The sequence below is a fragment of the Myzus persicae genome, unplaced genomic scaffold (genome assembly GCF_001856785.1).
Source record: "Myzus persicae strain clone G006 unplaced genomic scaffold, MPER_G0061.0, whole genome shotgun sequence".
NCBI classification, from domain to species: domain Eukaryota; kingdom Metazoa; phylum Arthropoda; class Insecta; order Hemiptera; family Aphididae; genus Myzus; species Myzus persicae.
In genome coordinates, this window is record NW_019100503.1 from 18,817 (window position 1) to 31,586 (window position 12,770).

The 12,770-nt window shown below is 28.9% G+C and overlaps 1 long non-coding RNA gene across 1 annotated transcript; it reads left to right on the forward strand.

The window, feature by feature from the left end:
* Positions 1 to 796: 796 nt before the first annotated feature.
* LOC111028341 lies at positions 797 to 4,377 on the forward strand. The gene is made up of 2 exons (XR_002603891.1): positions 797 to 881; positions 4,266 to 4,377. It is a non-coding gene; the product is annotated as an uncharacterized LOC111028341 (long non-coding RNA).
* The last annotated feature ends 8,393 nt before the right edge of the window (positions 4,378 to 12,770 follow it).

Consider the following 12,770-nt stretch of genomic DNA (forward strand, 5'->3'; position numbering starts at 1 on the left):
GAAATCATTACTGCCAGTAGAGTCACAAATTTGAAAAATAGAAGGTATTCAGAGGACTGGATTTTATTATGCATCTTATTAAAAATAAGGTACTTGTACATTAAATATAAATTCTGCATTTTAAAATACTTTAACTAAAGTCTGAAAAATGTTGACATTATAATTTTTAATTTATAGATCTTCTTCAACATATAGATTTTTGAGGGAGCAAAAAATATTACCACTACCTTGCCCAAGAACAATACGCAATTATTTATCTTTGATAGATGTTAAATGTGGCTTTGACCAAAAATTTTTTCAGTTATTAAAAAAAAAAATAGGAATTCTTAAGCCAGAACAAAAGCATGGTATGCTTGTATATGATGAAATGTTTTTGAGAGAAAGTTTTAATGTAAATTCCCAAACATTATCCTATAGTGGTTTAGAGGATTTTGGGGGAGAAGTTGATTCATGCGGATTAAAAGCAAACCATGCATTAGTTTTTATGTATCAAAGTTTAGCTATGAACTTTACTCAGGCAATTGCAGTATTTACATCGAGAGGACCTGTTAAAGGTACTTTTTCAAATCTATAAGATTCCTTCTGTTCAGATTTACTAATAATACTCATAACTAGTTACTAATTAATTATGTATGTACTTGTCATTGGTGTAGGACGTAGATTGTAAACAATTAAATACCTACTTGTATTCCTTGTCCAGTGAGAGAATGCTGACCAAAATCGGTGTCAAAGTATCTGTTTTATTCTATATTTCTATTTGTTATAATATGTTATTTATTTTTTGTTAGTGTAACTNAAACGATAAATTTGTAACATGCAGTAAGAATTCGTTATAAGTATTTTCAAACACATCAACTGAACTTGCATGCTTACAAAAACAGGTCTCTAGAACTTGTAATATTTTGAATAAGTTGTTGTTTGGATAAATTAAAAACCCTCTATTTTTAAGATTGACTAATTCTGATTCCCTTCCTTTGTTGCCAGTATCATTTTTTATACTTTTAATGCATAACTCGCATTTGGATTTTTTACATAGCCGCTTAGCTAAATACCTACGAGATAAAAAAAAATATCAGTTATTTACTTGTTATTTAATTATTTAAAGAGTATTTTTTACCCTCCTAAATAGTACACAACACATTCAAAAACTGAACTTTTGGAATAATCATGTTCTAAAAATAAGTCCTCACAGTCCCAATTGCCCTCTTCAATTAATACATCTAATTTACTTGTCATATTTTTTATTTTTTCTTCTCGCAATGATGAATTAGAATTAATGAGATTTTTAAAGTCGCATATTTCTAATACAGGTTTTTGATCTGTAAAATATTTTAAAATTCTCTTATATTTTAAAATTTAAACCGAGATTTAATAATGGCTCATGATTTTATAAATATAAATTATTTACCTTCATTTGTTATACAGTTGCCACTTTTTGGTGGTTTTATTAGTGAACTCACAGTTAACATCCTATATAGTTGCAAAAATGTTGGCGTAGAAGGGTGGTCATTTGGACCAGATACCTGCCTTATTATTCCAAAAAATTTCTTAAAATAAAATTATAAATTATGAAAAGTAAGTACCTATCAGTATATTACATATTTTAAAATGTATTAAGCTTATGTATTATACTTCTAATTTATCTTGATTCATTTTAGCTGTTAACACAAATGAAAAGTTACATTCATCCAGCAAATATTTTGAAAGTTCAATAGTCGAATTGATTGTCACCCTAAGCCCTTCAGCTGTTTGCTGTGTCAAAAATTCATTTGCAGTTATAAGTTCTTTTTGGACATTTAACTCCCAAGCATCTAACCATTCCATTGATTTTTCTAGAACCTGCATAAGTTTTAATAAGATTAGAACATATATTTATGTAATAATAATAATTCTAACAATTAACAAACAATTAACCACAAAACACAAAAGCATCATGCGTCACAAATATTTTATAAATAAAATTAATATAATTAATAATATTAATAATAATATAATTAATATATTATACACACAAACAAACATACATTTCCAGTATTTTGCAAAACAAATAATCTCTTCTTCACTCAAAATGTAAAAGGTTTACGAGGATCTATCTCCCATATTCCCCGTGGTTAGGCTCCTTATGGGGGCGTCTAATTTCTTTTGCACCGGGGCACAAAATGTCTAAATATGGCACTGACCACTGTCTCTATTTGTGCCTTTATTTGTTAATACAGTCCACTAGATAATACCTAAAGCTTCAAGTAGGTAAAACAAGTGTCTCATGCAAACAAACATAGAGATTTTTCAATATAAAAGAAAACCTCAAAATCATAGGAGTTTTTCTTATTCCTTCTGCAGGAAATTTACGATTCAATGTGTCGAACAAATTATTTAAGACTAATGTAAACTGTTCGGTTTCCTCCGAATCTTTAAGGTTTTGATATCTACTCCTGTAAAATTGTATAGCTACAGCCATTGAGTTACTGAAAAGCTGAACATTAAAGTTTAATATTATTATATATTATTTAATTTTATGAAAATAGATTTTAACTACCTATTTAAACAGAATTCAATATAATAATTTATTATACATATATTTATTATAAATATGAAATTGAATTACCTGCGTAGCATACTTCACTTTCATTTTTGATAAATTAGTTAAGAAAATATGATTTTTTGTTATTTTAGGACAAACTTTTCCTAATAAATTTTCTTCGATTTTGTACACTTCAGTATAATGTTCCCACTTTACAAACAATTTTGACGGATGTAACTAAATTAATAAAAATATTGAGTATTAAAATAGAAAGAAACATATTGAAACCTTATAAATAAAAATAAAAATACATTTTTTTCATATAAATAAATAAATATATAAAGAATGATTATCATCATAAATTTAAAATTATACATACTCTTAAACATTTTTTATCATGTAAACGATTGCGGACTGTTTTAATTAGGTGAGGTCCGTCACTAAATACAAATACTTTTCTTTTATCGTCAAATGGGTTGCAGAAACTGTTTAAGGTATTGCCAATCTTCCCTGAAATGCCTAAATTATTCCACATTGTCCTATTTGTGCTGGCTCCATCAGACGTTAATCCCAAAACTTGGGCTCCAGCATTTTCTAACAGCATTATGGCCTTGATCACCAATTTGGTTAAATCAAGTCCTTAAAAATAAAAAATAATAAAAAAGGTACCAATTTTTTAATTTTACAGTACTCAACATTTTTCTAATCAGTGATAATTGTTATACCTTTTACTGGGCCTTTGGATGCAAAAACTGCGATGGGCTGTGAAAAGTTATCAGCAAGACTTGACCACATTAAAACTAAGCCATGATCAGCTTTTTCAGTTTCTCTATTAGGGAGTTCTCCTCCAAAATCCTCTAAACCAGTATAGGTTAAAGTACGACTGTTGACTGATATACTAGAGCGTAAGAATACTTCATCAATGAGTAAAATTCCTTTTCTCTGTTTCTCAGTTTTGCTCAACATTTTCTTTTTCAATAGTTTAAAAAAATTCATATCAAATCCACATTCATTGTTAATTGCCAAAAGGTATTTTCTAACTGTTTTTATACATGGAAGTGGAAGTATACTTTGGTCCCTGAGAAATCTATAACCACTAGGGCTTCTGAAAGGTAAGGTATTAACTTATATAAAGTATACAATTACAATTTTATATATATACTTACCTAATTTGCAAAATCAGACATAATAACATCCAGTTATCACTATACCTCATTTGATTTTTGCATTTAACTTTAGAAGCATTAAATATTTCATGCACCAAGTTTGATTGACATTCAGTTAAGTTTGATTTTTGAATTATTTCATTGAGTGTAGAAGTTTTGATATTTTTCATTTGAATTTTGATATTGTCCAGCTGTTGTTTTAAATTTTAAATTTTTTTATGAGCTCTTAAACATTTTTGCCGTATCATTTTTTTTGAGTTAAGAATTTTCCCAAATTTTCTTCTCTTGCTTGGTGTTAAAGGTACTCTTATAGGTTTACCAACTGATAACCGTTTTAATTTTTTAATAATTAACAATTTCAGTCGCTTACACCATACACATAATTCACTAATCAGAAAATTAATAATCAACAAATATTTAAGTAACTTTTTTTTCAAATATATTTTTGATTGAAACTACCTAATATTTACAAAATTTTTTAAAATAATAATGTATAAAAACATAAATTATTAGTAATTATGCTTTAATAATAATAGTTTAATTGAATGTATTATATTATTATACATACCTTGTTCCAGCTGTTACAATATTTAAACAATTTGAATGTTTCCAGTGGCCATTTGATTCCACAAATTGGGGGCCAAAAGAAGACATTATATTTTTATTAGGTTGTACTCCGTGACATACTTTNAGGTAACATATCTTATGATTACTAAAATATTAAAATAACAATAATAAATACAAATATAGGAATAGTAAATAGTTATTAATTTGAATATAATATTTATATTTCAGGTTTTAAGTAACTCTATGGCTAGGGGAATAGAATTTTATCGTGATTACTGCAAAGTAGAATCATTAAAAACTAGCCATCAAACAGAACTTTTCACTGACCGTTTTAATAAACTATTTGATGTGCTAAATAGAAAATATCCCGCAGAAGGAATTAGAAATGGTAGTCTTGACTTTCAGGTATAGTAATAATATGAACCAAAATATAATCCTAATAGTTATTTACTAAATTTAATCAGATTTTAGAAGAGAATCTTAAATGGATAAACTGTTGGGAGGACCAAGTAGTGAATAAAAAAATAAGTAAAGATGAGTATTTAACACAAAATACTGCGGATGGGTTGCGTGTTACCATAAAGTCAACTATAGAATTGTCAAAATATTTATTAGAGCAATGTGGATTTAAGTACATATTGACATGTAAGACGAATCAAGACCGTGTGGAGGTAATCGAGTTTGTTACTAACATTATTGATTAACGATAATTGGTTTATACATATAACTATTGATTATAATATATACTCAATGATATAAAATAGATATTTTATTTTATTTATAGCAATTTTTTGGTATGGCTAGGCAAGCCACTGGTCCTAATGAACACCCCACCACTCCTACATTTCTACAAGTATACAAAATGATATCGGTTTATTCATTACTTAAGCCTCCAAAAACAGGAAACTGTAAAATATTAGAACCTAACATACATACAATTACCATTAATGATCTAAAATATGTTTTAAATAATGAACATGTTTCACAAAGACATGAAAAAATTGAAACTTTGAAAAAAAAGCTAGACTCTTTAGTCATGAATGAAGTAGAAGTAAACGACATATTTGATAATAATATACATAATTATTATAAAGCAGAAGTTGAAGATTGTGTCCTATACTATATATGTGGCTATATAACAAAAAATATTGTAAATAAAGTTAAATGTAATAATTGCCTTACAGTGTTAACTGGTATGTATACAAAATAATTGATTTTAAAATAATCACCAACTTGAAATTAATTACTAATCTCTATAATTTAGGTAAAAAGTCTTACTCAAGCAAACCAGAAGCTACTCTTCTAAATTTAAAAACACGTGGTAGTTTGACTCATCCAAATGATTTTTTATTTAGATTACTGATCACTGTTGAAAAATCATTTGTCAAGTATTGTGAAAACAATGATGTATTTTTAATGACAATTGATGACTTTTTTAGCAACAATCAAAGTATCAATTTTCCTTGTGTTGAACATAAAAAAGACGTACTTACACAAATTATTTCAAATTTTATAATCATGCGAATGCAACAGTATTCATTAATAACAAATAAAAATACAAATAAACTTAATGCAAAAAAAAAAAAGCTAGCTAAATTAGTAAATACATAGGTAGTAATAAATAATTAGTAANTTCTATTCTAGTGGAACATACCGAAATTTGGTTGCTGCCTTCCCCAGACACCCATGTGGAAACAATATCAGACGGTCTAAAATGTTTCTCACATACCCTGGAATGCCTGTTTAATGAAATACCTATGGCTTTTTCCCAAATCTCGTGGCAATTTTTGGGAATGCCGAACTTAGTTTTAGCACTGTCGCAGCAACCAGGAACACAACATTTATTCGACACCATGATTGTTTAATAAAGTTAAATAAATTATGCATAGACAACTACAAATACATCGGCCCGTTTTTCGCAACATACGAGAATAGGCGAGTCTGCGCTGCAGTATAAATAGTATAATCTTAAATATATTAAATCATGTTCCAAATCAAAAATTGGCGGGCCAATAATGTAAAGAATATTGATAAGTGAAAATGATATAAAATAGAATAGTTTGCTATTTAACCGCTGGAGCGTTAACTGTAATTCTCACAGTATGGAACAGCTGTTTCTGTATTGGAAACATTGGGCTTCAACAAAAATGTGGTTTTGTATAGAGCGTTGCGCAACCTGTCTATCTTAAATCATGACCTATATTCAAACAGCTGCCAATGAGTAAATAATATTATTTAACACTTGTAAACAGTTTAAGTCACAGTGTTACCAACATCTCCAACCGGAAAAAAAATTTATTTATTACTATAATTATTTCTTGGAAAAAATATAATATAAAAACTTAAAATGTCGTTATCAGAATTCGATCTAAATTTTCTTGGGAAAATTATCAAAACTAATACAAAAATTAATCGTAAGTTAGGTAATCAATGTTTATGTACTCCTCGAAAGTCAAAAGTTACTCTTACAATATGTGCTACTATCATTTATTTAATACTAACCGCCAATTAATAATATCAAATCAAACAATAGGTACACCATAGTGTACTCTGGGTCTGAAAGGGTTTTAATGTTATTTACATACAATTGTAAATATGATACATTATTTTATTTAAGGATCGTAATGAGAGTTAAGATTTTATAGAATTTGCATATTAATTTTTATAACATTTTTAAGAAATAGCATAGTAAGTTTACAATTTGTTTAGTGGTTCAGAGAAATGAAATTAAAAATTTAATTTAGTATATTTCGCGTTTTTTTAGATTTTAGTGCTATTTCCAGGCTTATTGTGATTTTTTTTACGCATTTTGATCTTTTTTTTAATCAAAATGTTGTAGTATTATTTTAAGAAACGTGTTTTTGATTAATTTTTGATTTTAAAAGTAAATTTAGATTAGGTAAACAGACCGAATACACGGATTGGTGGACGTGACGTGAGTAGTGGCGTTCATCATTTCGTATATATATCTACTGGTTTTGATTGGCTCCTTTTATAATGTAATGTAAAGCTAAAACTATTGTGTAATGAGTGTTGATAGCGTTGTATCCTGTGTTAAAACAATCGACCACTCTACTCAAAAATCGTACTGATACCTTTATAAGAATTTAAGTAGTTTCAGTTTGTACGTTGTACGTGTTGTGCAGTTGTGCTTATCCTTTGTCGCGGCTTAACTTGTACCTAACTTTGTTCTAAAATGTAAATGTTCACATATTCTGTTGTTTTTATTGAATATTATTAGCGTTATTAAAAGTAATATTTTAGCACATATTTATGCAATTTTAAGTTAAGTGCTATAAAACCCCAATCCGGATCATAACTACTATAATCGGTAAAAACAATGAAAGTTCATGTCTAATAACATAATTTGAGACTAAATAGGACTAAATCTAATTCTAAAATGAGTACTTAATTCAAATATTCAATATATAAACCAAGTTATTGTCTTGCTAGATGCAAACCCTTGCTGTTAATAACCAATATAAAATATAAATTTAAATTAAAATCCTACATTGTATTATTGATTGTTAAATTATAGTAAAACCTTATGATAATATCCCTATGAGGTACTTTATTACTTCAGCTAGGTCTATTAAAACTGAAAAGTATTTAATTTATAAACAATCAATGATAACTTAATTTCTTTTTGTCCATTTTCCAGCAAGCAAATGTCAATGTAGTAACAAATATTATAATTTATAAACAGACCTAACCACATCAAACGTCACTTGTCGGAAATTGTACTACGAATGATGAACAATAAAAAAGTTATCGTTAATAAAATCAACGACGATACAATCATATGTACATATCATTATATCAAGATAACAAGACTAAATATAAATCATTTCATTATGCTGTTGTGTTGTCTATGTACAACTCGTATTATTTTTATTATACTTTCTTGAAGTAATAGACCTGAAAATATTGGTGTGGGTAACGGGTGGGTGTATCTTCACATAATCTGATGTATATAATAAACTCATAACTAATAAGTAATAACTAATAATGAATTAATGAATAGTCAAATTGTGTTTGTTGGGATAAATTATATTAATTAGCAACTTGATTTACACAGTTCTCGTAAATAGGTAGTCATCAAAAAAACCTAAATTAACTTTGAATTAACTTTTTGGCATACATTTGATATGCACCGGGTAATGTGGATGGACCAAGTTCATGGACGTGACGCAATCAGCAAAACAGATAGTGCGTCAAACATAGTATGATAATATTATAATGTATTTTATTTACACATCTCGCCGATTATGATAATTCTGCCCGACCGCGACATGTTTATTTGTATGTTGATAGATTATAAAATTAGGGGCATTTACGAAGTATTAGGTCAGTAAGGTTTTATAATTGTTGCAGCATATACCAGAAGTAAATTGATGTCTGCGCGCCCCTATGGTACAAATTATATTCCTTACAAGTATACTCACGTTTCTCAAAGTAAAAAATAATTTTGGACCAACCTTAATGCATTAATTTAGAAGTTTGGAAACAAAATAAAGCATATACTTTGCAGCTACCACAAAATATATGAATATCTAAACTTAAATCTAAATTACAAAACATTAATGCTAATATATTTCATACGTCCAAAATGTTACAAGAAATGCAGAGGCTGGCCACCTTAACTTGTTTCCTGGTAAAGTTGGTAAGAAATGATGTTGTTAGTTTTTTTCAAATAGGTTACTAAAAGTTATTTCAAAGTTCCAAAATATTGGTGAAGGTTTGAAGTTTATACGACAAAGTGGGGGAGGGGGGCTACTTCACCCAACTTATTGGAGGTGGTAAATTAACAAAACTGTAATCGTTTTTTTTTAATGTGTACCAGGTCCACAGTATTGATAACCTACAATGAATTAGTGCTCCCCTTGCTTTGACCACAAATGGCTGTGAATCATTCCACAGCAGATTTAACAACGAATTCAATTCTGCTTATCCTAAAATTTCTAAGGTTATTGACATACTAACCGAAATACAATCCGAAACACAAATTAAAGCTCGAAGTGGTGTAAATTCACCAAAATCGACAAAAAAACAGGAGCTCATTGAAAACCTTATCCGAGAATTTTCAACAAATAAAATAACTACCATAGATTATATAAAAATTTGTGCATCAAAAATTTACCTATTCTATAATTTTTTTTTATATTTTTATACATACATCTTTGTCTATTTTTTAAAACTTTTTTACTTTTAATTCACAGAATATAATTTTTATAATTTAACCTTGAAAAACAACAACACATTTTTAACCACACCTCTTTAGAGACAGTCCTGAGTCTGTATGAAGTGGGGAGGAATTTGTGTTGTAAAAAACAAGATTACTACCTGGATTTTAGAAAAACTTTTTTCGATGGGAGCAGTTTGGGTATTGACCTGTTCGTAAAACCTTTTTCGACAGGAGCCGTTTGGGAATTGACCTTTTTGAAAATGGGAGCCGAATGGGCTATGCCCTTTCACGCAACTCCTCCAATAGAAGTACCAAAATTTTTTCACAGATGTGACATAACTTTCAATTACAGCAGAGAGCAGAAATATAATGCTACAAACTGTGGACACTTGCGTTTAAAGTTTTTATCGTATTCACATTAACGTTAAACGAAACTCTAGTAAGTTATCATGCGAGATCTTTCCACCATTGGAAGTAGAAAATACTGCAAAGCTATGTCTTTTCAGCTTACAGACAAATAATTCTATACCAAACATAGAACCTGGTTGTAATACTATACTTTTCCGTAGTTCATTTGATCAAAGCGATAACGTTATTATACCTACGGGAACATATGAGTTGGATCAGTTTGAGTCTGTTATACAACAAATGATGCCTGACTATGTCAGTATGTTTAGCAAACAGCAGAACATTAAAGAATATGATATCGTGCAGTCATGAAGTTGATTTAGGAGTCGAGAATAGCATAGCGAAATTGCAAGGTTTTGGAAATGTACTATATACTTCTGGTGCTACTCACGAATCTGAAAATAAACTGTATAAAGGTAGAGTGTAATTTAATCACCGGCTAATTCTGTGACGGAGCACCGAGCCAGATCATACACGAGCTGTATCCTACTGTACCTACGGGATATAAAATCGTTGAGGTACCTAGGCATCCTTTTTTTTATGGTTTCAAGTGTTTCAACACGACTTCAATAACTAAAGTAAATATCGTGCTAAAAGATCAGAACGACTGTCTAATTAATCTGCATGGTGAACTGATAACAATTAATTTACAAATCCATGCGATATGGCGCTCAAATTTAATATTAAAAGAGCTACAATCCAAAAACCTATCAGTATACCACCTGCCGCTAAGAAATGTATATCGCTAGCAGTGAAGAAGTCCAAGCCGAAAATAATCAAGACCAAACTCAAGAAAAACAATTTAAATTTTCTCCGCTCTGTCAATGGTGGATGACTCATATTTAGACGTGACTGCCGACTGTGTCAACGATTGTAAAATAACTCAGAAAAGTTACCATTCGTTCACACCGTATTCAAGCACCGCTCTATCATACAATGAGGAAATTAGAATTAATGTTCAGAACATGGATTCTTACACTTTGCCGTATTTCACTTTGAATAGCCCCTATTGTACAACGCTTACACTGTAATGACTCATTAGTCATTATCATACTGAAGCAAATTCATTTAATATTTAATACTAAGAGGTAATAATATGATGGATCTATGGTTAAGTTTTTAACACATTTCTAAATATGTTATTACTATTATTCGTATTATGTATATTTAATATTTCATACGCTTTACTTAGAATTTAAATTTATTATCTATCGTATTCAAAGGGCATCGCCCATTAGTTATTATTAATAAATATATACATTTTTTTCTATCAGAAAACATTCTAATATCGAAAATTAGAACATTGTTTGTCATCCTAAATGTTGATAAAAGTCGGAAAAAAACCATACATTTCACACACTGTAAAATCTTAACATCCATCGCTTAGCCCAGAATCTAAAATAAAAATAATTAGCAAAATAGGTTTAATGTTTAGGCAATAAAATAATATTCATTTATTTAATGATTCAACTAAAAATAAAACAGTTTTTTTTTTTTGATTGGTCTTCATATTATAAATGTCCACTTCGATTATTAAGCCTATTAACATTACATTTGTATATTATGATTTATGACATAACTTGACATCTATGAAAGAGGACAAAAAAAAAATACAGTTTTAGATTAAACATAATAATTTATAAAGTATTTATTTATTTCAATATATAAGTTATATCTCTACTATGAGATTTAACATCGTTTATTCAAGGTCATCGTATGGGTGAAATGCGTCTGACTCATATTTCCGTTAAGTCAGGACTCAGGAGTCAGGAGTGGTGTTTAGTGAACGACAATATTGTCGTGGGGACTGAGTGTACGCTGAAAATAATTTTTAAATTAGTGTGATATCAAATTGTATATTTTTATGATTTATGTCATCACAAACAAATACATTTTTACAACATAACTTACCAGTTAGTTCAGAAAGTTGTTCCCCTATTCAAAAAAAAAAAATGCATAAAATAAGTACTCATATTACTGTTTGTTATGTTTATAGTATTTTGATTTAAAATTTACTTGTAAGTGAGTCCGGAATATTAAATTCTGTTTAAATATTATACAATAAATATTAATGTAATGTAATACTAACATAATAAGTATAATGGTCGATTTATTTAAGACAATACACTCATCATTTCAAAAAGTTTCAAAATGTTTAGAAAATATTTTTTTTTACATGGTTTTAAGTGAAAAAACTTTAATAGTGATAAGGATAAAAACATCTGTTTTAATTTTTTTTTTAACCATTATAAACCTGACACTGCGCTATCACAGGAATTAAAAAATGCATGTACTGATCCATCATCGTCGTATTACCTATCACAATTATCACATTATGAAGCCATCAGATGTTTTCTATACTTCGTGGTTCTATGTTTGGGCAACCATACAATATTAAATCTTACGTACTGGCACGCTGAACAAGCTGGACTGGGTTTGCGGGATACTGGGAGTTTCCCGGTGGGCCGCTCCCTCCCTTAGGCACGTTTTTTTTTTTTTAGATTCATCGGTTAAGCTTAAGACTCATCCTGCAATCGACAGACGTAGACGCATTTTCTAATGATCGTGACTGTCGGACATGGGTATGCGACAAAATAGTAAGGAAATTCTTTAAAATAAATTTGAAAAAATGTATAAATTGTCAAAAATAGATGATTGTGTCATATTATTGTCTTCGTTAATCGGTAATCCCTACCTTAAGTTACGCAATTTATTATCGTCACATTAACTTCCGGTGCAGCCGAAATCAGAATCGACACAATTTCGCAAAAGAACTCAAACCTTAACAAGTTGCTTAATATGCATTAATGTGTATTCTGGAGTCTAAACATATATAGTATTTTAAATAAAAATGACAATTGATAAATTTCTTTGTACTAGCCAATTTTTAATTTTTAATAATAATATTAAGTGTTCAAATTCT